This window comes from Chelonoidis abingdonii, chromosome 8 (assembly GCF_003597395.2).
Source record: "Chelonoidis abingdonii isolate Lonesome George chromosome 8, CheloAbing_2.0, whole genome shotgun sequence".
Taxonomy (NCBI): domain Eukaryota; kingdom Metazoa; phylum Chordata; order Testudines; family Testudinidae; genus Chelonoidis; species Chelonoidis abingdonii.
In genome coordinates, this window is record NC_133776.1 from 12,932,906 (window position 1) to 12,960,455 (window position 27,550).

Here is a 27,550-nt window from a genome sequence, read left to right on the forward strand (position 1 = left end):
ATCACAATAGTTTGGATTTTAACAGTGCCATTGGTCTCTCTGGCCTTAAAATCATGTAATTCAGATTGCTGCTACTGTTCCCTGTTTTTCCTTCTCTTACACTTCAATTCCAATATCATTTTAGAATCCACTGCCTTGGACTTCTAGAAGTAGAAAACAAAGTCCCAATCCTGCATTTGGATCCATTCAGGAGGGCCTGATTGCATGATATGGACCCAAGTATTGTATTGCCTCTGAAAGCTTGATGCCCAGCCTTCAAGTGGTACGAAGCATTAATTTCTAACTCTAGTGTCTCATTTAATATTAGCTGCTAATATCATGTCAGACTTGAAGTGGGCGTATGAATTACGTATCTATTAACGTTTAATTTATAAATTACAGATATCTTTGCACTTTGAGCACACAAATAATTCAGTACATACAAATAATACAAAAATACATCAATGTGTGCTAGCGCCTTCTCAATGAAATGCAACTTCATCTCTCTTTCTTGCTTAGTTATTTCCATACATTAAAAGATTCCATCCATATAGAGTGTTTCAGCTGTCAGGAATGCCAAAAGGGGAGTGATAGGTGTTACCTTCTTAAAACTCCGATTATGAAGTTGAGGAATGAACCATGCTTGTGCAACCTGTTATCTGGTCATTGACGATTACAATGTATTAGCTAGATCTCTTGGCAAATTTCAACTTGTCTGATGATTGTTGACCGCTTTTTAAAAATGAGCTACATTTTTGTCATTCAGAATCAAAAACAGTAAAATGCTGATATAAGACTTAGGTATTTTGTAACTGAGTTATTTTAGAGGTCAAGGGTGGTTGGTTTTAGAACGGAAATGTTGGAATACTGAATGCCCTCTGATGTATTTCCTTCTACGTGTTCAGCCCTGGATATGCAATAACTTTGGGAAGTCTGTGTTATCTGTGATGTCTTTTTCTGTTTTATGGCTTTTAGTTCTGCTTAGCTCAGTCTCTAGAAAATAATTAGCATTCATACCCATCAGCCACTCATTTTGAGGTTTTGCCTTGAACTTTGGCCAAAATTATCATGAGTATTCCATTACAAATGGTTCTTTTTACTACTAATCTGATCCTAGTCTCACTGAAAACAGCATTTTTTCTAAAACACAGAGATTCTTATAGGGACTTTTGTGGCGCTTGTAACCTCCATATAGACTCCATAGGATCTTTTGTATAATTCACAGGCTCCTTTACATGCTCCCTCTCTTGCTAGCCTCTCCCTACTTTACCCCTTCACACACCCCCACACCAGCCCCTCTGCTCCTCCATATTTCACGCCCAGCCCTGTGCGGAAACCAGCCCCTGATTGGAGTGATTAGCTCACCATCAGCCTGGTCGGCAGCCTCCTTCCTTCCCCCACTGCCTCTGGCTGGGCTAGCACCCTGGGAAAGCCCAGGGTGCTGGCCAGGAGGAACTGAGCCTTGCATGTGCCAAAGCTCCACACAGCACTGGCACAGGGAAGCCTCTCCGCTCCTCAGCTAAGCTCTGGAGTGGCGGGAGGGAAGCGATTTCCAGCCTGTTCCTGCCCCGAACCTTTAGGTTCCACAGCATCCCCTGAAGCAGGAGCTTAGCATCCTGTTCACCTGCGCACACACCTGCCCTGGGTCTTGCCCTCAGGGAGCACGGGGCTGCTCCATCACCCTTCCCTGCTGAGCCACCTTTCTGGCCGGGTTTGCTGAAGCCTCTGCAGTCAGGTTCCCTGGGCCCTGGTGCACAGTGCATCCTTAGAGCTTAACCCCTTCTTGGGAACAAGAGGCGGCTGGGTGATATTGGTGGCTAGGAGCAGCCTGGAGGTGTTAGCTGCCTTTTGACACTGTGCGTGGAGGAAGGGACAAGCTGCTTCCAGCTGCAGGGGGAGAGAGGTGGTAGGGTGGGGGGGTATGGAGGGAGAAGAGATGAGATCCACAAAGACACGGACCAGGTCATTCCCCCTCCCCCCACTCCCCTGTTGCTCGAAGCAGCTCCCATCACGTCCCTCTCTCACTGTGCCGAAAGGCTGCTGCTGACCAAGTTCTGGTGTGAACCCTGGCAGAAATCTGGGGAGGGGGGCCTTGCGACCGTGCGTGCCCACCCTAACATGTTGCCTTGGGAACATGTGGTACCAGGTACCAGGAGAGCTGGGCCCGTCCCAGGGGCCCAGCCAGGCGTGGAGGGCGGAGAGTGCTGGCCAGAGAGGGTCGGGTCGGTCACCCCCGCATGTGAGAGAGGTGTATGGGAGTGTGTGTGTGTCCAGGGCCGGCTCTAACCCAGGAGTTGGCCCTGAGCAGAGGTGAGTTGCGGCAGTGGGGGGCGGGGGGAGGGCTGCAGGAAGTAACCCCGGCGGGGAGGCAGAGGAACCCCTTCCGCTCCCGCCAGCTCACCTCCACTCCACTGTCGCCACCTCCCCTGAGTGTGCCGCCGCTCCGCTTCTCCCCCTTCCCTCCCTGGCTTGCTGCACGAATCAGCTGAATCGCGGTTCCTCTGCCACCCCCCCTCCAGCTCATTTCCGCCTCCTCCCCTGAGTGCTGCTCCGGGAGAGAGGGGTAGGAGGGGAAATACAGCGTGCCTGGAGGAGGAGGTGGGGCCAGAGTTTTGGGGAAGGGGTGGAGTTGGGACAGGACCGGGGGGTGCTGGAAAATTTTTTTGCTTGGGGTGGCAAAATACTTGGAGCTGGCCCTGTGTGTGCGTCACCTCTCCCCATGTGAACCCTAAAGCCTTAAAAATAAAAAAAGTAAATGAAAAGAATCCCACTACGCAGTATTTCTTTTTCACAGGGGCTCAGTCAACTTGATGTTAATTTGAGTGTTTGTTCTGCGTAGTTCTGATTGTCATTGAACTCACTTGAATACAAGTCTAGTAACTCCTCACTTGAAGTTTAATGTTGTTTTGTTGTTACATTGCTGATCAATTAGGGAATGTGCTTGTTTAAAGTTGTGCAATGCTCCCTTCTAACTTTGTTTGGCAGCCGCCTGCTTTGTCTACTGCTTGCAGGAAGAGCAGCCTGTTGCAGCTAGCTGGTGGGGGCTTGGAACCAGGGTGGACCGGCAGCCCCCCTATCAGCTCCCGCTCCCTTAAGTTCCCTGTGCAGCAGCTGCCCAGCAGGCTAGCAATTGCAGCTGTCCCTCCCGCCATGGCCATATGCTGCTCCTGCTCTCTGCCTTGGAGCTGCTCCCTGAGACTCCTGCTTGCTGTGCCAGGAGGGAGAAGAAGGGGGCTAATGTCAGGGTGTCCCCCTCCCCCTACTCCTGCACTCTGCTTCCCCCATCTTCACAGAGCAGGGGGGACACACGACTGGGCTCAGGACAGAGGGAGCTTGCTGGCGCACACACACGTCTTTTGTCTGATGAAAAAAAATACCCTGGAACCTAACCACCCCTATTTACATTAATTCTTATGGGGAAACTGGAGTCACTTAACATCATTTCACTTAAAGTTGCATTTTTCAGGAAAATGACTACAACGTTAAGTGAGGAATTACTGTAATTTTACCAGATGTCCCGTATTCAGCATAGGTCACCCTACTTAAAGTCACAAATATGGTCACCCTACTTAAAGTCCATTTCCAAAGTGGCCAGGTTGAAAAATGTTGGAACAGTTCAAGTAAACACATAGCCATAAATTGCAACACCTATAATGTTAATTTATATGGGGTGCAACATAAATAGTTCTCTGACAGAGGAACCAGTTTTTTTCTTGACAGCTTTATATTTTAACCCCTGCACTCCCATACCTGTGGAAATTCCTGTATACAAATATTGTTAAACTGGAGATGTTGCTGAAGAGATGAAACTATCAGAAACATTAAGTAATAAAAACTGTAAGAAAACATCCATAGTTGGCATAATGTTTTGTCATCTTGGCGATTATTTTGCCATTGTAGTCCGCACTAAATTGTTGTCTAATTACTTAGATGTTGGTAATGATTAAGTTGGATTGTTGTAAAATTCTAGGTAGTCATCCTGAGCAATCAGCCTGAATAGAATTTTTTGGCATTTCTAACTTTCTAATCTGAAACAAATGATTCTGCTTTTATCATAAAAGCAGGAGATGAAAATAGAGTTGAAACTTTACTTGGAATTTTCTTTTTAAAAAAAATGAACATATACTCCTAAAGCAATTAAGATACGGTTGTTTGTGCAATATTTTGCTTTGCCCCTTAGGAAACTATGAACGTTGCTTTAATAGATTCCACAAAAAAGACTAGTAGAAAAATATCTCTTATACTATTTCCATCATTCTTTCAAATATATATTGACAGAAAGTATCATAATATGGTTTGTGTTACAGGTGGTGTAATACCAAGGGCTGCACTGCTGCCACATCACAATTTTGTGAGGTTTCAGAGAGTAGTTCTGGTAAGGACACTCAATGATTTATACATTTTTTTTTTTTAAATAGAGGTGGACTATTATTTTGATATAAATGGGTATCTGACTTTATATGCATTCACCTTATTGGTTAGGTATTAATTTTTGCAGTCTACTGAGTTTTTACATTATGTATTATTTTATTTGATAGTTTTTAACAGTTCCTTTGGAGCTGTTATGTTCTAATATATAAATCCATGTTTGTGTCCTTGAGAGCTGTTATAATATAACACATCAATTCATAGTATGGAAATGTTATTAAATAGACCTTTGACAAAACACTTGCAGCAGCTTTATTGTTTCCCTGAGGTACGGAGCCATTATCATCTTAATATGGATCAACTTTGTACTTTTTTTTTTTTTTTTTTTTTTAAGTGTTTCATACATGAGATATTGCACATGGGCTGAAGAATGTGTATTTGAAGTGTTAAAACTTTGGCTGGTTTAAAAAAAAAAGCATATATACTCAGACAAAATTGTACCATTACTAGTCCTCTTTTCCCTGATTCTAATATACTACAATAATGTTTTTTGTTTTGATTTTTTTTTAAATATGTGTATATAAATGAATTCCCCCTCTGGTCTCTTGACCTCTTGAATTTTTCTTTAACCTTCTTCTCTTTAGTCTATTGTCTGTTTCATGGCCAGAACCATAATAGAGATGAGATTACCTCACTTTTTTAACAAAGGGAAGATTATTTTCTGAACTGTATACCAACAGCAATGTTCGTGTACTGTGTGAGAGCACAGTTGTGCCTCTTCTTGCAGCAATAGGTAACTGATACAAGTACAGTATCTGTGGAATTTTTAATATATGCTGTAACTTAACAAATGACTTGTGGGTGTCGCAGACTTCTTTTCCCCACCATTCATTACAGTTTAAAGTAACCGTTCATTGTGAGGAATCATATGTCTATAGAGGACACTCAAAGACAGGTTGGTTGTTTCAATGAGCCACCTCAAGTGTACAGAGGAACAGAGCAGAGAGAAGGATCTTCCTGACTTCAAGTGTTGATCCCAGAAATGTCTGGTTACTCTAGCCCCAGTCCAGCAAAACACTTGAGCAATTGAAGTCAATGGGGCTACTACCATGCTTTCATTGAGAATTCCAAATGGGATCACCTATTCTTTGTGGTCTTTAAAGAAAAAAAAAAAAAAAAGAGAGAGAGAGAGAGAGAGAGAGAGAAGTGGGGGGAAGTAGGAAGATCTTCAGATCTTCAGGGAGTAGGGTTTGTTGGCACTAAGAATGAGGAAAGGGACATCCATTTGTAGATTTATGCTGGTAAGAATAAAGAGGGAAGCAATTTTTCTTCTTCGAGTGCTTGCTCATATCCATGCCAATTAGGTGTGTGCACGCCGCGTGCATGTCCGTCGGAAGATTTTTACCCTAGCAACACTCGGTGGGTCGGCTGGGCACCCCTGGCGTGGCACCACTATGGCACTGAATATATACCCTTGCCGACTCATCCGCTCCTCAGTTCCTTCTTACCGCCTGTGTCGGTCATTGGAACAGTGGAGCGCGGCTTAGCTGATCTCCACCTCCCTAGCTTTTTGCTTGTTCTAATACTTATTGTGTATATAGTTTATTCTCTGTAGTTCTAGTTAATAGATTTTTGTAAACGTAGTTAGTGTATATAGTTCAGAGGGTCAGGGATTAGCCCTTTCCCTCTCCCGGTGCCCAGGCGCATGCCTGGCTCACCGGGTTTCAAACGGTGCTCGACCTGCCGTTGGCCGATGCCCACAGGAGACCCCCACGACTCCTGCCTCAAGTGCTTGGGGGAATCCCACCTAGCAGACAAGTGCAGGATCTGCAAATCGTTCAAGCCGTGGACGAAAAAGGAGGGGACTTTCGCCTTAAGCAGCTCCTAATGGAGGCAGCCCTCACTCCTCCACCTTCGGCACCGGCTGCCGGACAGTCCGCACCGGGGAGAAGCGCCTTATCGACACCGCAAAGACAACTCAGCACCAGCTGTCACCAGCCCAGAAACCGGCTCGGCACCGCTCCCTCTCCCTGCGTGCCAAGAAGCTTAAAGCTCCTGCGGCCACTATCTGCACCGCAGTCTGAGCAGCAATCTAAGTCGAGCCGTCCTGCACCACTAATTGCCCCGGCACCAACAATCTCCGCACCGTTGATTCCGGCCATGCAAGAGCCGTCGAGTCCGGTGCATGACAGCTCCCCAGCACATGCCTCGGTAGAGCTTCTCGTTCCCACTATGCTAGTGCTACAGCATTTGCTACGGCGAGGGAACTTATTGCATTAACGGAGCCCGCCTTGCTTCAACCCCCGGCACCGCCGGTGCGGGTTGTTCAATCGACAGGCAAGCCTGCCATGGTAAGACCGCCTTCCATCGGCACCTCAGGCAGACAGCACTCAAGATTGAGGTCCCACCAGCGTTCTCGATCTTGTCATCACTCCAGATCCAGGCGCCGTTCGCAGTCCCGGTACCGATCTCCTCCTCGGTACCGGTCGCACTCGCGGCACCACTCGAGGTCCCGCTCACCAGAGCGATATTCCAGGCATTGGTCCAGCTCCCGGCACCGTTCGCACCGCAGCCGCTCTCATCATAGGGCGTCAAGATCCCGGTCGACCTCCCGGCACCATGCCGGTCACACGTCCCAATCACGCTCTCGGTACCGGTATGGATCCTGGTACTGCTCTCCGGTGTGGCATGAAATACGGTACCCTAGAGACAGGGCTTATCCTCAAATGGCCTCCGCTCCGCCATGGCCATGGAGGCACGTGTCTGGGTCATCGCACGCTGATAGTGCCGCCTATCCCGATTCAGAGACACACAGCCGGGTTCTTCATGAGGCTCAAGGTCCAGACCAAGATCCTCATCAGTGGTCCTTTTGGATGCCTTGGGCATATCACCAGGCCCAAGGCGAACCCACGGCACCATCACGTTCCGCGCCGTCGGAACATCGCGCACCGTTGGCCACTGTTAGCCGTTCCCCTCCAGTGGGTGCAGATCACTCTCCTCACGCACCAGACCCTCAGGTCCTCCCGGACCTTGACATACCTCCGGGCCAAGAGTCCCTACAGGAACCATTGGTACCAGGTCTGTTGTCCTCCTCTTCACCCAACGAGGCAGTGGCCGGTACATCCTCCTCGGGCCCGCCCCCTATCGACCTCTGAGCTCACCAGGACCTTTTGAGGCGAGTCGCCTTAAATATCAGTCTCCAGATGGAGGAGGTCCCAGAGGTTGAAGACCCGGTAATAGACATACTGTCGGCGGATGCCCCAACCTGCGTAGCTTTGCCATTTATACGTTCCATCCAAGCCAGAGCGGACACAATCTGGCAATCCCTGGCGTCTATCCCTCCTATGGTCAGAGGGGTGGAAAGAAAGTATATGGTACCCTCCAAAGGGTACGAATACCTATATGCCCACCCTCCTCCATGCTCCCTGGTGGTTCAATCCGTCAATGAGCAGGAGCGCCGTGGCCAGCAAGCCCCCGCCCCAAAATCACGGGAGGCTAGACGGTTGGACCTGTTGGGACGTAAAGTCTACTCTGCAGGGGGCCTCCAACTCAGGGTGGCGAACCAACAGGCCCTGGTCTTAAGGACAATCGGGTGATTATGCATTCCCTTGGGATGCACACCCCACAAACCCAACGGAGGTCCTTCCGTAGCCAACCTCAGCACCCTTACCCCCCGCCCAATCCGCAACAAGACTTTGGCAGAAGGCGCGGTCGCGGGAACCGCAGATGACAATCTGGGTCCCAAGGCGGACACAATACCGGTCCCGCCAAACCAGCGACGGGCCCGAAAGCAAACTTTTGAAGGTGCGCCTGAGAGCAGAGCACCAGTCCTTCCCCACGATCCCCTTCAGTTTTCCAACCGCCTTTCTTCCTTCCTCCCTGCGTGGTCCCAATTAACCTCGGATCGTTGGGTCCTGCGCATGGTGGAATTTGGATACCAGCTCCAATTTATTTTGCCCCCTCCGTCTCACCCCCCTTCCCCGTCCCTCTTCAGGGACCCCTCTCACGAGCAATTCCTCTGGCAAGAGGTTCGCATGCTCCTCTTGATCGGAGCTATAGAGGAGGTACCAGAGGAATTAATGGGCAGGGGATTTTACTCCCGATATTTCCTAATCCCCAAAGCAAAAGGAGGTCTTTGACCCATCCTGGACCTACGAGGGCTCAACGTGTTTTTAAGAAGTTGAAGTTCCGCATGGTATCCCTGGGGACCATTATCCCTTCCTTGGATCCGGGAGACTGGTACGCTGCTCTCGACATGAAGGACGCATATTTCCATATCGCTATTTATCCCCCGCACAGACAGTACCTATGGTTTACGGTGCACCGTCAACATTTCCAATTTGCAGTCCTTCCGTTTGGCCTCTCTGCGGCCCCTCGCGTTTTTACAAAGTGCATAGCGGTAGTGGCCGCCCTCCTCCTCCGTCGTCGGTGAATACATGTGTTTCCTTACCTAGACGACTGGTTTATCTGAGGGACCTCCGAGGCCCAGGTCACCCGGCACGTAGCCATCATCACGGACCTATTCGAGAGACTGGGCCGGATGATCAATCTAGAGAAGTCTACTCTCGTGCCCACTCAGAGAATAGAATTCATTGGGGCCATTCTAGATTCCAAACTCGCAAAAGCCTGCCTGCCACTTCCCCAGTTTCAGGCACTGGTCTCTGTTATAAAAAGCCTTCAAACCTTTCCGGTGACCTCGGCTCGCACCTGTCTGAGCGTCCTCGGTCATATGGCCGCATGTACATTTGTAACCAAGCACGCAAAACTACGCATGCGTCCTCTTCAAACCTGGCTCGCCTCAGTGTACCCTCCAGGCAGAGATACCATAGACATGGTGGTCACCATTCCTCAGACGGTCTTAGACTCCCTCAACTGGTGGCTAACACCCTCCCTGGTTTGTGCAGGACTGCCGTTCCATCCGAGGCAGCCCTCGGTATCCCTAATGATGGACGCATCGTCTCTCGGTTGGGGGGCTCATCTAGACCATCGTTGCATGCAAGGCCTCTGGTCATCTCAAGAGCTAGCGTTGCATATAAACGTCTGGGAGCTGAGAGCAGTCCGCCTGGCGTGCCAGACGTTCTTACAACATCTGCAAGGTCGTTGTGTTTCAGTACTTACCGACAACACAACAGCCATGCACTACATAAACAAGCAGGGAGAGACTCGATCCTCCCCCCTTTGTCAGGAGGCGATCCAATTGTGGGAATTTTGCATAGCCCACTCGATAGACCTGATAGCAGCGTTCCTCCCTGGAGTCCGGAACACCCTGGCAGACCATCTCAGCAGATCCTTTTGGTCTCACGAGTGGTCGCTTCGCCCGGACGTTCTACAGTCCATCTTTCAGAAGTGGGGCTTTCCCCACATAGACCTCTTCGCTTCCTGCGACAACAGGAAGTGCCAGAAGTTCTGCTTCTTCCAAGGTCTTGCCCCGGGCTCGATATTGGACGCCTTCCTAATCTCATGGAAGAACCAGCTGCTGTACGCCTTTCCACCCCTCCTACTGGTGCACAGGGTTCTCTTAAAGCTCCGCAGGAACAGGGCTCGCCTGATCCTGATCGCCCCTGCGTGGCCCAGACAGCACTGGTATACCACGTTGCTGGACCACTCGATAGCCACGCGATCCCTCTGCCCCCGCATCAGGATCTTATAACGCAGGACCATGGCAGGCTTCACCACCCGGACCTGCAACCCCTCCATCTCACAGCGTGGCTCCTGCATAGTTAACCCAGTCGGAGTTACGTTGCTCTGCCCCGGTGCAAGAAGTACTCTTGAGTAGTAGAAAACCTTCCACCCGGTCTATGTACTTGGCCAAGTGGAAGCGATTTTCTTGCTGGTGTCAAACACTAAATGTAACACCGATGGAGGTTCCCATTCCCGCTATATTGGACTACCTCTGGCATCTTAAACAGCAAGGCCTCACTATTTCATCATTGTGAGTGCACTTGGCGGCTATTTCTACTTTCCACCCTGGAGAAGGTACTTACTCTGTCTTCTCCCACCCTATGGTCTTAAGGTTCCTCAAAGGTTTGGAGCGTCTATACCCCCTGGTACGACGCCTCACCCCTTCCTGGGACCTCAACTTGGTCCTGACGAGACTTATGACTCCTCCATTCGAGCCGTTGGGAACGTGCTCGCTCCTGTATTTGTCATGGAAAACAGCCTTCCTTGTGGCCATCACATCGGCTAGTAGAGTCTCAGAGCTTCGGGCTCTGATGGTGGACCCACCATACACGGTGTTCCACAAAGACAAGGTGCAGTTACGTCCACATCCGGCGTTCCTCCCTAAAGTAATCTCGGCCTTCCATCTCAACCAGGACATATTTCTCCCGGTCTTCTTTCCCAAACCGCATACATCTTGTAGAGAACGGCAGTTGCATTCCCTCGACGTCCGTAGGGCGCTCGCCTTCTACATTGACCGAACGAGACCCTTCTGCAAGATGACCCAACTTTTTGTGGCAGTGGCAGATCGGATGAAAGGCCTACCCGTCTCTTCTCAGAGAATTACGTCATGGGTAACGGCATGCATCCGTACTTGCTATGATCTAGCTCATGTCTCTCCGGGACATATTACCGCTCATTCTACCAGGGCTCAGGCCTCATCGGCCGCCTTCCTAGCTCAAGTACCGATCCAAGAGATATGTCGAGCGGCTACGTGGTCTTCAGTACACACCTTCATTTCCCATTATGCCCTGGTGCAACAATCCAGAGAGGATGCAGCCTTCGGCTCTGCGGTTCTACGTGCTGCAGTATCTCACTCCGACCCCACCGCCTAGGTAAGGCTTGGGATTCACCTAATTGGAATGGATATGAGGAAGCACTTGAAGAAGAAAAGACGGTTACTCACTTTTGTAACTGTTGTTCTTCGAGATGTGTTGCTCATATCCATTCCAAAACCTGCCCTCCTTCCCCACTGTCGGAGTAGCCGGCAAGAAGGAACTGAGGAGCGGACGGGTCGGCAGGGGTATATATTAGGTGCCATAGTGGCGCCATGCCAGGGGGGCGCCCAGCCGACCCACCAAGTGTTGCTAGGGTAAAAATCTTCCAACAGATGTGCACGTGGCGTGCACACGCCTAATTGGAATGGATATGAGCAACACATCTCAAAGAACAACAGTTACAAAGGTGAGTAACCGTCTTTTCTTGTTATCACTGGATTGTGCGTACAAGTATACCTTTAAAATTTGAACATGCTTGTATGCATGTCTGTTTTTCAACATGCAGTTATGTTTATTAGAGTATGGAATATATACACAGATGCACAAGCATAGATAATAATATGCACTTCCACACTCTGATTTCTGTGTTTTGGGGAGGTAGAAAGACATGCCTTTCAGGCTTATGTAAAAGAAAAGTGGAATAATTAATGTTTGAGTAACATTAATCAGCTATTCTTTTTCTTTATCATCCTGCACCCTCAGGTATATAGGGCCTCCATCAGCTTCCGCTGTTTGTTTCGGTCTTGTGTTGGTCTGTTCAGGCTTCTGTCATGTTGATGGATTAACTTCTTTTTTTATTGTTCTGCATAATGTTTCTCTAGGTCGCCCTCTTTTTCTCTTTCCAGGTGATGTACATACTGTTACTTGCTATGGAAGTTGTGTTAGTAACATCCTTAAAGCATATCCTAAATTGCCATATCTTACCATATTTGATGTTTTAGATTGGCTTGGCCTACTTAGGATTTCTGATGTTGAAGGAAGCACTTTCGAATGGACTCCGAAGACCTACTGCAGGCATTTACTTTGAAATGAATTGGTCTTCTCAATTTCTGTAGTAAATTGCAGTAACTCTGTTCCATTAAGGAGGACAAGATGCTGGTGTTAAATTCATATTTTATGTCCATACCAATCAAGCTACTTTTCCAAATCTTTTCAGGTTTATGAAAGCTGTTTGCTATTTCTGATATTTGTTGTTTGACATCTAGCATGGTGTCACCGTCCTTGCACATCTCACTCCCTAGATAGGTAAAATGACTGACTTCTTTTAGTGTTTCTTCCTCCGCTCTAAGGATTACTTTTGGAACACTGATTGCCATATATTTTCTTCCCCTTGTTGATACAGCAAAACAAGCTGGTATGTTTTATCTGCCAAAAGTTTTTCTTCCATTAAGTGATATGTTGAATGAGGAGAACAGTGTCATCACCAAAAACAAGGTAATTCAGTTGTGCTTTGTCATTTGTCCATAAAATTCCTTGGTTGCATTCTGCAGTTACTTTTCTCATGACGGTCAGTGACCAATGCAAACAATAGTGGGGATATAATACACCCTTGCCTTGCTCCAGTTGTCACTATCTCCGACTACACATTCAGCATTATATAGATCTTTGGTGATTCTGATTATTTTTGCTGGTTTTTCATAGAATGCTATAATTTTCTAAAGACTGTCTCTGTGTACTCTGTCAAAAACCTTCTGGAAATCTATAAAATTTATTACAAGAGATGCTTGCCGCACCTGACTTAATTATGTAATACATCTGAGAACAACAGCATGGTCTGCACTTGATCTCAAGATCTAAAACCTGGATGTTCCTTCTAAGTTGAAGATCTATTGTATCTCTCTTTTAAAGTATCAATTCAGTAATGTTATCGTCTCTCAATGGCTTTCCCATTTTTGCATTTACTGATGACTTTTCTAACTTTTTTTCCCCATTATTATATCTCCTGAATCAATATCAGGCTCTAGTGGTAGGTCTTCATCATGTATTTCTAGTAGTTTGCTTGGGCTTGGTCTATTTAAAACAGCCTGAAACTGTTCTGCCCATTTTTTTCCTGTGTTCTTCTATACTGAGTCTTTTCATTTGCATCTTTAATAGGGCCTCCAACACTGCTAAAGTTTCCTGTTAGCTGTTTAATTATCTTGTACAAGGTTGTAAGGTCATGTCTTGAGCAAGCATCTTCAGCCTCTTGATGTTTTTTTAATCGATATATGCCCTTTTAGCTCTTCTAGTGTTCCTTTTTACCTCCCTATCCGAACTTCTGTATGCCTCTTACCACATGCATTCTCTTAGCCTGCATGATTTTTTGCTTTACACTTCTCTTTTTCACTGCTGCCCAAGTAACATTGCTAATCCATTTTAGATTTCATTGTTGGAATCATCTTAGCTCTTTTTAAATAGCAGTCTTTGATGTTTTCCCACAAAGTGTCAGTGTCTTAGTTTTCTTCAGTTAACTCTATTAGAACACTGAACCTGTTCTTCAGTTCAAGCTGAAAAGCACTTTTTGTGTTTGCGTCTTTTAATGGGGCACTGTTGATGTGAGGTCTTTTTAACCTTCTTCATTCTACTTAACTTGATATTCAACTTAGTGAAAAAAGACTGTGGTCACTGCCCACATCTGCTCCCCTGTACCCACATACATCTACTAATGAACTGCGAAACATTACTGAAATGCAGAAGTTTTCTTTCGGGTTCTTTGTAGTACCATCTGGGGAATTCCATATCACCTTATGGATTTCATTATGAGGAAATACTGTTCTACCTATCATGGTGTTGTTTACACTGCAAATTTCTACTAACTGTACACCATTTTGGTTCATGTCCAAATCTCTGCAGCACTTGCCAATAACTTTATCTAATCCATCGTTGTTACTGCCAACATTTGTGCTAAAATCGCCTATAGTCACTAGGATATCATGTTTTGGGACCTGGATTAACACATCCTATAACAAATCCTAAAAAGAATGTTACTCATCTGGCTTTTTGTTCCCTGGTGGATAGCATTGCTGGGTTGACCAGATGTCCCGATTTTATAGGGACAGTCCTGATTTTTGGTAATAGGAGCCTTTATAAGAAAAAGACCCCAAAATCGGGACTATCCCTATAAAATTGGGACATCTGGTCACCCTAGCATTGCATGACTGTTAGTTTGAAGACTCTAGTCTGAAAGTTAGCTTTAATAATTCTTTCATTGACTGATTCCCACTTAGTCAGTGCCTGCTCTGCTTCATTTACCATTAGGATTGCTATGCTAGCGTCATGTCTGCTACTGATATTCACGGCGTAGATGATGTCTTATTTGTTTCTCTGAAGTATTGTTTGTTTGAACCTGTCCATCTGCATTTGCTGATTCCAAGGGCATCAAGATGGTATCTATCCATTTCTTTAATTTTTTGAGCAGTTTTAGTAGCTTCATACACTGTTCTCAGATTCAAAAATCTCATTTTCATTACTGACCTGGTCTTGAGCAACAGGACTTTTCAGGACATAGATTTCCTTATGGGTTTGGGCAGTGTCCATCATATTCTTCAGTTGAAGCTGATCTTATGTTCGAGCCTACTGCATACAATTATGGCTCCGGTAGTAAGTTTTCTGTGGTACATTTGTTTTTATGTAGTGAGATTACCAGCCCAAAGTACAAAATAAGGTCCACGACTGCTTATTCATTGTTCAGAGCTGTCCACATGTGGATTCTCCCTATCCACCACCTGGGAGATGTGCTTGGTAGCTTTGGGTGCTATAACATAAGGAAATTCTGAAAGGCATTCACATTATAAGTATATAAACTAATTGCAGGTAAAGATGTCAGGAAGTCATTGGGATCAAAGAAATATAGTTTTGAGAATCTGTAAAAATGATTTAAATGCTATGAGCAGTATTTATTAGAGTATAATGAAATATAGAAAAGTTAATGGGCTTTCCCACCCCCATTAACTTATTATTTTACTGACTTATGTTTTTAAAAGTGTTCATGTTTTTAGAATCGTAGAAATGTAAGAGCTGCCGTTTTCACTTGTGAAACTGTGATTCAAATGTTTGAGGGGAGTTCACCTTACACTGTTGTAAGCATTGGCTGTATTTGAAAAGCTATCTCATGTAATATGGCAGCATTTGGTAAGGAGAAGCCCTAAGACTAAACTGGCAGAGGTAGTTACTGTAATTACCTCATCCCCCAAAAGAAACAGAAGAGGTCATTTGTGGGGCAAGTAGGAGACGTCTTCACTGCAGCTGCCTGTATAATAGCTAGTCTGTGGATACAAGATGCAGCATATTTCCGTCACTGCTGCTGTTTAGCTTTTACGAACTGCAAATATTTTCTCTTCACAGTAAATTTTTAAAAGGGGGAACAGTGCTAATGTTTCTAATTGCACTTTAGCAATGTGAATACTTTTCTGTGCACATGTAATTATTTTACAGTTAGTTTGGAGAAAATGTTTAATTCCAAATATGTTTTTCTTTGTAAATGGCTCACAGACCATCTTAATATGTCTTTTATATACATAAAAATACATTTCAATTTTATATATCATGTTAAATGTTTCTGGTTTCAGGTTTTGAGTAATGATTTTCTTCAGTTGAGATGAACTGAGAAATTTCTCAGGAATAAAAGCAGACATATGACATTGTCCTAAGCTATAAGGGGGAGGAAGCATTGCACTGGTTTTCAACTTCTCCTCTTATGTGGCTTCTTTATGCCTTTCAAACCACTGTTATGAATAGCTTCTTTTTCAGACCCTACTGGTTTTCCTGCATGGGCAATTAGTGCAGAACTTAAATGTAGAAATGATCTTTTGTGTGCATGTGTGAGAGATGCACTGAAGACTTCATGATTCCATAAAGGCTTTGAAGGAATTGAATATGCTGTATTCCTCACATAGAATTATGATAGTGTTCTTGTATCTCACATATTTAACAGAAAAGCAAAAATGTATCTAAAAATTATGATGGCTTTGAATATTTTATTGAGACTAATTGTTGTACCTGATCACATGTACAAGCAGGCTGCCTTGGTAGTAAAAGGCTATCTGTACGATGATTTAGAAGGAAAGAAAAAATAATACATTCTTAAATACTCTAAAATTAACCTTTTAAATAGATTTTTACATGTAAAAGTGTCATAATTTAAAAGTCCAGTATCTAGGAACCATCTAGGGCTAGAACCAAGTGTTCAAAACCAAAGAATCTCCCCTTTCCAGTGGTATAAACCTCCTATTTCTAGATTTGCAAAGTTGCAAGATCTGACTTTGCCATTGGATTAGGACTGTCTATGTCCTGCCTTAAGAATATTTGGTTTCAGTTAGGGAATATAGGTCTCGACGGGCAAAGGAGTAAGCAAATTTGTGGCAAGTAAATTTTTAAAAGAAAATGGTTGCTGCTTGGAAGTTTAAAGTGTTAGAATAACTCCCAGCAGAAACTGATTTCGGTACAGGGCATAGGAGATGTGGTCAGAGATGATGGAATTTACCATGTCGCTCTACAACATATCAGCTGCACATCACCTTCGCATGTGTTCATATACACAGTAGTAAAATCTTATGTATATGTGTCACAGTGGAGCCCAGTTAGGTCTTGATTCAGTAAACCACTTAAACACATGCTTAACTTTAAGGAGAATAAAGTGAGGGTAAGTCTACACTACCCATCGGATCATCGGGCAGCAATTGACCCAGCGGGGATCGATTTATCGCGTCTTGTCTAGATGCAAAAAATTGCCCTTGAGCGCTCTCCTGTCAACTCCTGTACTCCACCACCACGAGAGGCACAGGCAGAGTTGACGGGGAAGTGGCCATAGTCGACTCACCGCGGTGAAGACACCACGGTAAGTCGATCTAAGTACATCAATTTCGGTACGTTGATCTAAGTACGTCAACTTCAGCTACGTTATTGACATAGCTGAAGTTGCTTAACTTAGATCGATTTCCTTCTTCCGTTCCCCGCCTCCCCCCCCCCCGCCTACCCCCTCCTAGTGTAGACCAGACTTAAGAGTCAAAAGAGTAGGTGCCTGCTGGTGGCACAGATGTGTGTCTTGTCAAAAACATACCAACACCTTTGAAGGGAATCATCAGTACATTCATATGCAAAGCACATAGAGATAAGGGTCTTCAAGTGCACCTTATCAGCACAATCACTGACAATTGAGGAGGTCAGTATTTACACAATACCCATATAACCTCATCTCCAGTACCCAGCTGCATTTACAGACTACTCAGTAATACAAAAAATTCCCTTTTAATTCAATATAATAACCAACCAAAAACATATAGGCCAACTCCCCCAATCACACGAGTTCCAACCTCGGTTGGATTGAAATTGTTTCCTACAAAGGTACACAGTGGCAAAACCTAAATATATGGTGTTTGACCACATACTTTGTACATAATGAAGTTATGTAGTAGTGCTTGAATCATGATTGGGAGGAACTGGAGGTTGGATGTGTGCACTGTAGTTGGGTTTGTGTTGAAATGAAGGAGGAGTTTATTGTGCCACGGAGGAATTATAGTGTGGGTACAAGTTGTGGATAAATTGCAATTGAGGTAAGCTTTAAAAAAAAAAAAAAATCTCTCTAGTTGCAGGGCTTCCAGGTGACAGGCATCTCCTGGGATACATGCATTTGGCAGCCCTGTCAGAGTTGCCTGCATCCCTGCTGAAATCTCATGTATCCAGCACAACCCCTTGTACTGTTCAGCCTCCCGAACACCCAGTGGCAGCTGTAGTACCTGCTCATTGCCTCTCCTCCCCTGTGACTATTCTCCCTGCAAACTCATGCCAGGGAGGAGAGAATATTCTTGGGAGACAGTGTTTGCCCCAGGAATTATCAAACCCCTTCTTCAGTTGTCCCTCATGTGCCCTAGGTACTACTGACAACAACTCATTACACTTGGAACTGCCAATGCCAACAGTAACCCCCTGCTCCCTTCTCCAGGCACTGCCCATCCAACTAACCCAGAAATTCCCAGCCCCTGCTGCTCCAGAAACTACCACTACCAGCTCTTCTGTTCTAGGTACCCTCATATGCACCCGCCCTGGAAATTCCCAACAGCAGCAGACGTCCCCCTAATTCAAGAACCACAGGCCTCAGGTACCCACACATCCAGCTGCCCTGGGAGCTATGACTTGTGAAATATGTTTTTTTTTTTTTGTTTTATACTGTTTTTTGTTTTATTCAAAGAATTGCTAATAGTTTGCACTAATAGGAAGGATTGTAGACTGGAATCCTGCATATAGTGCAATAAGAGAAGGTATGTGAATGCTTTATCAGTTCTTGCCTCCTTTTTTCGAAGAGATGTAAATTATGAAGTAGGGCAGTAATGAAATTGATCCTTCTGTACAAAGGTATAAAACCAGACTAGCTGTGGGTACCATTTTGCCTGTGACTCCAGTAGGTCATATCCACATGTAACTGTTTCCAGGCCTGGGTGGCAGAGTTAAGATCACCAGTGACAAACTGCTACTATGAAATTTGTTCTACATTTAATGCAGGGGGGAAAGCTGGTTGGAATCTCACAGTGCCACAAACGTACTACTTGTCATATACTTTTTATTTCTCGGAATAGCCATTATTGGTTTTGAAAGAAGCTTGAAGTTGGCCTTAAAAGATTTTTTTGTTGTTTTTATTTTGCAATCCATGGTTGAACAGATGTTAAGTAAACAAAAGTGTATTTGAAAAAGGGTATGTTACATCTTGTACCTTTACCCAGTAATGGGGTATATGTGCAACCCTGGTGTCATCCTCACTGTTGTCAGGTATAATATGAATTGACTGACTGAATTCATGGTTTTTCAGTGTTACTGCATTCTTTAGGTTACTGGGCCTTAGTGTTTTAAATTGCATTTATACATTTGATAGCTTGTATCATATTTTTTTTTTTTTTTTTTAAGTAATAACAAGATGGTTGAACAAAACATGGTGGGGAAAGTTTTCAAGAGTGCCTAAATGATTTAGGAGTCTAAGTCCTATTTTCAACCATGAGGCAGTTTGGGGAAAGATTTTCAAAGATATTTAGTTATCTAAAGATAGATGCTGAATGGGACTTTCAAAAGCACCGAAGGAGGTTAGTTGCCTAACTCCCAAATCAATGGTAATTAGGTAGGTGCTTTTGAAAATCCCACTAAGTACCTGTCTATGTCTTTAGGTGCCTAAATACCTTTGAAAATCTGGCCCCTTGGAGCCTAAGACTAATTCTGAATGAAAGTCAATGGGACTTAGGCTTCTAAGTCACATGGGTGTTTTTGAATATTTTACTTGACATTTTATTTAAAATGTCATTCTCGTTAAAAAGTCTAGAAGCATGTTTGTTGTTCTTTAATTTTTGTAACCCTCCCTTCTCTAATTCATTTTCACAGTATGAACAGTTATTTTGTTTTAAGTATCACGTCCCCCCTTGTTAAAACTCTGAGATAGTGCTGATTTAATTATTTCTTCCTACTAGTCAGCCTTTTAATTGCATATAGGTATGTATGGGGTGAGATTGGAGGTTGTGTTGTTTAAAAAACAAAAATGTCCTTTGATCATGTTTGCATTGGTAACACACTTGCTTTTTGTCATGGTTGAGCATTTTTGAATGAAAACGTAGCCTAGATGCAGATCGTTTGTGGGGTGTGGGATAGTGAGAAAAGTGGCTTATTTTCCAGAGTTAACTATCCAAAAAAGCAAAGATGGTGTTGAAAATGTGTGTGGGAGGGGAAAAGTCCCCTTCTCAACGATTAAAAATGAACAGAAAACGAGGAGTCCTTGTGGCACCTTAGAGACGAACATATTTATTTGGGCATAAGCTTTCGTGGGCTATAACCCACCCATGAGATGCATGGAGTGGAAAATACAGTAGGCAGGTATAAATATACAGCACATGAAAATATGGGAGTTGCCTTACCAAGTGGGGGGGTCAGCGCTAATGAGGCCAACTCAATCATAGTAGATGTAGTCTATTCCCAACAGTTGACAAGAAGGAGTGAGTATCAACAGAGGGAAAATTTATTTTTTGTAATGACCCAGTCCCTCCCAGTCTTTATTCAGGTCTAATTTGATGGTGTTAAGTTGGCAAATTAATTCCAGTTCTGTAGTTTCTCATTGAAGTCTGGTTTTGATATTATTGTTACCCTTTTTGTTGTTGTTTTACCAAATAAGTCAATTCTGGGTTACTTGTATTAACTCTTCCCAAGATGTTTACCTAGGCCTGAGGGAAGCTTGTCCAGATAGCTTAAGTTTAATTTATTCTAGGCTCTATGGCTTTGGAGAGTCTGTGTGATCATAGAATATGAGGGTTGAAAGGGACCAAGGAGGTCATCTAGTCCAACCCTCTGCTCAAAGCAGGACCATTTCCCAGACAGATTTTTGCCCCTGATCCCTAAATACCCCCCTCTCAAGGATTGAACTCTCAACCCTAGGTTTAGCAGGCCAGTGCTCAGACCACTGAGCTATTCCTCCTCCCTATGCTGGCACATATTTTCATTACTAAATACCAGAGTCCAAGTGCAGTATACATTCTCGATATGTTTAATATCTGGGTTAATGTGGGGAGGGAAAGGGGTGAGTCTGAACTATAGTGTATTTCTGTCGTTAATATTCATAAGCATGAATCCGCATATTTGATATCAGTCCAAGACTCATTGGTAGTAATGCCCTTCATGCTAATAAATGGAGGCCATTATAGAAACATACTCAGTGCCATCGCAACACTCTTAATTCACTTTGTTCCCACTAGTCAAAGGAGATGCTGCTAGCTACTTCTTCATCCCAAATGCAGGGGAATGTATCTGGCCTAATCTTGGATAACAAGGAGGTTCTGAAGTAGTAATGCTCAACTAATGGTAAATAAAAATGGAGATTATATTTCTCCCTTGTTAAAAGTATATATTTTCAGTAGTAAAAACCTCAGAAATTGGAGTTGAAAGTTCTCTCAATCCCATGAAATTCTGTTTTTTCATTATGGTATTTTCTCACAGGGGTTTTCTGTTTCACCCTTCATTTTTCAGAGACAGTGGACTCATAGTAGTTAGTATTCAACAGAACATCTGCCTCAGGAAAAATTTGGCAGCTTTCATGCGCTCACACAAGAATTTCAGAAAAAGTATTTGTTATCCCTAAACTAGATGCTGGCAGAGCTGATAATTCTTAAACCTTTCTCCTGGGGAATAGCATATAGGAACAGTCTTAATAACGAGGAAGCAAGTCCGTTTTATTTGCATTTTGAAAAGATCAAACTCTCTTCACTTGCTCTGTGAACAGACCACCTAGTTATTGTCTCTCTCTCTCCTCTTCTCCCCCCCCCCCCCCAAAAAAATAAAAAAATTCACTCAGCCACCTGCAGGGATTAGGAAGAGATTCTTCCCCCCCCCCCCGCAAAATAATAATCAAATTGCTTGCTTGTATCGCCACTGCAGAAGTTGTGTGATGTGCCTGGCAACCCAGGAGCTTTTCTGAAGCAGTTTAACAATTAGAGAACATGCATGACTCCTCCATTCCAATAGTGGTTATAGAAGACCCCATAACAATTCTCTGTGCCTCTCTTTCTGCCATGCCACTTGGGAAACATTTGCCTTGCCTCATGTGTGCTTCTGATTTATGTTGCTAGTATAGTTTTAGCTAGTTTTTATCTTTAATAAGTTAGTTTTGACTAATTTTTATGCTGGTCCAAAAGACATCTTATTTTCACATATGAATTGCTTAAAAAGACCCATATGGGGTAATTTGCATTTATGGCTTTTTAAGCCAGAGCAAAACGAACATGCTAGTGATGTTTCAAGGTCATACTGTTGAAGGAGGTCATGTTCACTTAGCCTTCTCTGTCCAAGAGACCAGTATAATTGGATCTGATGCCCTCAATCACTGGAAAAGAAGGAATGGGCTGTAGAGGAGCAGAGGATTTTTCTGGGTACTTTGAGTCCTTAGTACCTCTAGCAACTTCTTTTTAAACAAAATAATAATTAAACAAAAAACAAAAAACCAAAGCAGCATGCCAAGGCAAGTTGTCAATGAGTGTGCCTGTTGTGCAGCACTCAGCCTCATTTTTCCTTCACCCAGGAGCACCCCAATAAGTCCACCAAGGCTCGTGTTGCATACCAACACACCTTCTTGGGAACTAGTTTATTAACCTACTGTTTCCTCAAACTCGGTCTCTTTCGTACCATCTCCCACTGCATACAGACCCTTCTTTCCTGAAGGTCTGTCTATGTTGCAGATGCAAATAAAGTCTCTTTCTGAGGTATTCCACCGAGGCCTCTCCTTTCTGAGGCCTGGCTAATTTTTCACAGTCCCTTTTCTCAGAGGTTTGGTTTCAATTTCCCCAGCTAGTACAGCATCTCAGTCCTCCCTGGCTTCTCCCAGTCTTTGGGATAGCCAGGCCACTGTTCTTGGGCTTTGCTCTCTGGAGTCTTAGGCCAGGATACCAGAAGGCTTCCCCCACTGCTTCCTCAGAGATCATGTTGGAGCTCAGCTTCCCTTCTCCTCGTCTCTGTTTCCAGCAGCACTTCCCTGATGCTCCTTACTCTCTCTCACAGAAAACTCTCAATCTCCCTGTTCTCCTGTCCACTCTTCCCTGCCTTATAAAACCTTATACAACTTTCCTTTTCTGTCAATTAGCCAGTTGGTCACAGGGCCTTTCCTTTCATTCTGTGACACAAATCAAGACACTGAAGCAGAGAACTTCAAGAAGTGTTCCAAATCTAGGAACACTTACAAATTTCATCAAGGGGCATCAGTGTATATAGCCTCCTTAGTTCCCACGGATCCATTGATGGAGGTGGATTGTTTTTATTTAGGTATGTGACAAAATTGCCTGTTAGGACCTAAACTTGAAACACTGGATCTATTATTATTATTTTTGGAGCATGGTAGCACTGACAAATCCTAATCTAGGTTCCGTTGTGGTAGGTGACATACAGACAAACAGCAGAAGCCGTAGACAGCTGCCCCAGAGAGCTTAATGTCTACATGGCAGGCAGTATGCAACAGGTGAACAAAACAGAGAGGCTGGAAGTGGTGGAGGTAAGAGGATGAGGTAACAATCAATGTACAGTGTTTAGTAGAAGGCAGAAGTCACAGCTTGTTGGGAGTGAGCTATGACTAGGGAATAGCAGGACAGACCTTGTGGTGGGAGAAGAGGACGAGAGCATGGAATGGTGATGAGAAAGGAAATGTCAATGGAAGAAAGTAAAGAGAGGCGAGGGAGCTGAGAGAGGAAGATAAGTTGTTGATGATGATGATGATCAATAAAAGGAACTCTGCAATGGAGAGACCAGAGTGAGGGGGAGAGAGAGCAATGTTTGATGAAGATCTAGCTGAAGTGAGTGGTCAGTTTGGTCAGTGGAAGAATTGATTTGAGATGCGAGCAAGAAGGTGGGTGTTTAGTGGTCTGCAAAGGCCATCATCATGGAAGATGAAGTCATCGAGGATGGGTGGGAGATTGATGTAAGGAAGATGGCAAGCTGGGAATCAAAACCTGATAACAGCATTGTGGGGGAAGAAGCGAAAAGAGCTGGAAGGAGTGCTGGTCACAGAAGGAGTAAGAATAGGGAGAAGTTGGAAGCAGCAGGAGCAGGAGAAGCTAAGCATAACACCCCCACCACATTCCTCTGGGGATGATTCTTGGTAAAGAGTGCAGGAGCAAATGAAGTTGCTCGAAGAGACTGCAGCTGCTGAGGTGGTTTCACCAGGAAGATCCAGATCTCTCTTGGAACCTGGAGATGGCCGTGGCAAGAAGCGAAGCGGTCACAGATAGCTGTGATGCTTTTAGAGATGGGCAAGTATTCCCATTGGAAGCAGGAGAAGGAGAGATAAGAGGTGACGCGGGATGGTCATGAGGCTAATAAGGAAGGGACCAAAGGGGCAGAAGTGGTGATGGTGGAGTGGAGTGGATGGGGGGCCAGGTTTGGGGCAGATGTCACTGGAGGTGAGGAGGAGATGGTTGAGGAGTGTGTTGGATTTATGTGGTTAGAAGAAGGAGAAGGATAGGGATGGGGAGGAGAAAAAGAATAGGTAAAGATGTTGGAACCCATAGATGGTGAGGGTAGTGGGAAAGGGGAAACAAAGCAGGTGGAGAGTTTCAGGATCTATCTCTGCAACCACAAAACAGATAATTGATTTCTTAACAAAACTCAAGTGGTATGCTCATCTACCTTCTTGTCTGAAATCTCTTGTTAAGATAGCCATTCTACTGCAGGAGTATCAAGGATTCCTTGAGCAGAAAACAGTTGCAAGGACCACAGAGACGCTATCATTACTGTCAGTAACCTAACTATATTAATCATAACAAATGGACCTATGCCAGATTGCTGGGTCATTAATTGCTATTTGCTAACAGGGTTTCCAAAACAAACTAACCCTGTCAGTCAGTCAGAAACCAGCTAATTTATATGTCTAGTATAACTTTAAGCATTTTCCTTATAGATAAATAGTTATTATTTGAAGCTCTGAATAAGTCTATTCTCAAACCAATCAGTATGCAGCTGATCAACAGTAACATATAGTGAGAAACAGTGTCACTCTTAGAACACCAGTATCCATCAGTACAAACAATTGATGTAGATGTAATCACTGCGTCTAATAGAAATAAAGTCACTGTAATGGAACATTGTCACAGGATCAATGTCTCCTGTTTTGAAAATAAACCCCTCAGCTTTGCCTTTGCACTTTATGTACCAGCAGGAGACCATATAATTCAATTCTGTTGACACAACCTCTTAAATAGAGCTCTGAATGATCTATTGTGAGAATATCAGTAGCAACATATTTGGAAAAATAGAATGTTCTTGATCATTCTCACATGCTGGATTACACTAGGTTTTCTAGTGGGTAGAGACAGCAATAAATCAGCTGTGAGGGTACAAACCTTGTATGATCATAGTTAAATGTTTAATTGTATAGATTTCTGTAATTTTTGGATCTGGTAATCACACAGTCACTCTGCTCGCACTCCCTTCTTCCGTGGTACATTACCATGCACAGAGGACATTTGTGAGTGTTAGTCTCTTCTGAGTTCTGGCAGAAGCTCTCAATAGTATGCATTTTGCCTCCATTTCCGGTTCAGAGGGACTTTTCTGTGGGTTTTGGGGATTTTTTTGTTTTTGTTTTTCTGTTTTTCAAGAGCAGATGACACACTACTTCCCCAAATAAGGGGATTTTCCTGAATGAATTCATGGGCCAGCCCTTTGATTATCAGATCAGCATTCTCCTTCAGTTCTTTTCTCTGAAGACTGTGTTCCGGGGAGCTGTTCACTCAGTATGATGAGCAATGGAATTGCAAGCACTCTCCTTACTTAACCATGAGTGAATTTTTCACTTAGGCCCTGGTGGAGCAAAGCAGTTGAGCACATACTCAACTTTTAATACTCAAATTGGACTATTCATATGCTTAAAGTTATGCACATAGTAAAGTGTTGAGTTCAACTGGGTCCTAAAACAATGTAGTGGTCAGGGCTGATCCCAGTTTTCTCCTTTCTTGTAGTTGAGGTGTCTCCACCATCTGTGTCCAGATCCCAGGAATCTTAGCATCTCCCTATTCTGTCCCTTTTTCAGAAAGCACCTAAACACATGTTTAAGTTGGTGTCTTTGTGTCCAGACTACAAGAGCCGTATTGAATTTAAGTAGGCATCCTAAAGGAGCTTTACTATATCCAAAAGGACATTCTTCTAATGATTTAAGGGTGGAATCACAGAGGCTTACTTGGCCAAGGAAAGACTACTGCTTTTCGGAAAGCCAACTCTCAGGGCAGAAAAAGCAACAATGTGGGGTTCTGTACTTCTACTCAGGCATTACAGGGTAGATATAGCGTCATATATGGGATCTGGAAAGTGCAGGTTACATTTCTGAGGTAATTCTCCCCCCCCCCACCCCCATATATAGAAATATACAATGACTGGATTGACATAGGAGTGCAGTCAAGGGGAATTTCTTAATTTTTTGTTAATTTCTTTACGCACTCTTACGACAGCCCAATTATTTGAGGGGGCTATGGTTGACTCTTTCAATGTTATTAGTTATAGTTACTGCTGGGCAATTCAATTAGACCTTGGGGGTGGGTCTTCATCAGTAAAGCCCTTGGACCTTGAATCCCTCTACTAGAATGTTCCTTCTTGGTTCCCATCAGAGATATCTGACAGTGTCTTCTCTCATGTTTTTGGGGGGGATAGTTCTAATTGAGTCAGAAAACTCCCACTAAGTGTTTCCCCCTCTACCCTAATTTTACTGGCATGTGCCTATGTGCACCGAGCAGCCAAAATTTGTCCTTTAAGATTTAACTAATAGCTTCTGTGATAATGTTGCTTAGAATAGGAAAATACGTATTACCAAATTAAGGAAATCAGGAGAGTAATTCTGTTGTCTGTCAGGTCTGGACAATTGATCTGGTGTATTGTCTGTAACAGACTAACAAGAATTTAAGCATGTAAACAACATTGAATGACATAAAGCCCCAGTTTAAATATTTAAATATAAAAATTAATATTTAAATTTAATAAGTTTAAATATACTGTAGTCAACTCTGGACACTTACAAAAGCCATGGCCACCAAGAAGTACATTTTTAAAATACTGAAAATAGCTTTATCTAACCTTCCAGCTACCCTGGATAATAGCCCCTTCCACTCCATAAAAATTCCATGGAAAATATTTAAGAGCTGTTGCTTGAGGTTTAATATTCAAGTGAAATATTATATAGTAAGATGGTTGCACACAAAACAGATCTCTTTATAACTTCTAATGGTAGCTGGGTAGTCTTGAGAGACTGTGCTGTCTTTACATAGAACAGTATCCCATTAACTCATAGCTCAGATAAACAATTTAAAATAAATATTGAAATATAAAATAAGTAAAAGAGTATTTTTAGTGCATTTTAGTCTACAGATATAAAGAAAGTACAAACAAATCCCGTGTTTTTTGAAGCAGTTAACAAATTGTTGACATTAAATGACTGCATTTGAAATACACCAATTTATATTGAACTAGAAAAAATTCTGTGTAAAAAGGCTCTAGATGTTACTAACTTTAAACCCTTCCCCAAACACAAGAAATGTACATTTAGTAGCCAAAAGAGTTTCATAAATTTAAACAATGATAAAAATGTCAGGAGCTAATGAAAAATAGTAACTTCAGAGTTAAGACTGACTTGCTAGCATCTAAGCTTATATGTTAATCCTTTAAATAAATGTGGGTACGTATAGCAGATCAGCATTAGCTATTACTTATACATTCCTTTAAATACATCTTCAGTGTAGGAAACAATTTCCAAGAATTGTTCTCAGAAATGAATATTCTCCTTGATTTAAAATAAGTAACACTCACTGAAGCTGTAAAATGGGGACAAATTAATTCCATTTTTTTCATTATATGATTTGTGCTGACCGTGGTAGCCAGAATTTTACTTCCCTAAGAAAATATGGAGCTGCTAGCCTTGCATAACTCATAATATTCAAATGCAATTCTGAATATACTGTGTAACTTGATATTACCATAATATCTAGGGGCCCGTTCTCCTGCATCGCATACCATATGAATTT

General features: G+C 43.6%; 1 protein-coding gene across 7 annotated transcripts in view; it reads left to right on the top strand.

Annotated features, from left to right (window-relative positions):
• TBL1XR1 (TBL1X/Y related 1) overlaps positions 1 to 27,550 on the top strand; it is a 175,254-nt gene that overhangs the window by 109,267 nt on the left and 38,437 nt on the right. For 4 of the 7 annotated variants that reach the window (XM_032783429.2, XM_032783469.2, XM_032783463.2 and 1 more), the window contains one exon: positions 4,287 to 4,354. The exons of 2 other annotated variants lie outside the window; for them this stretch is intronic. The gene's annotated coding sequence lies outside the window, so the exon portion shown is untranslated. Of the gene's footprint in view, positions 1 to 4,286; positions 4,355 to 17,982; positions 18,139 to 27,550 lie in introns of all 7 variants that reach the window. One more of the 7 variants, XM_032783447.2, reaches the window with a different exon arrangement.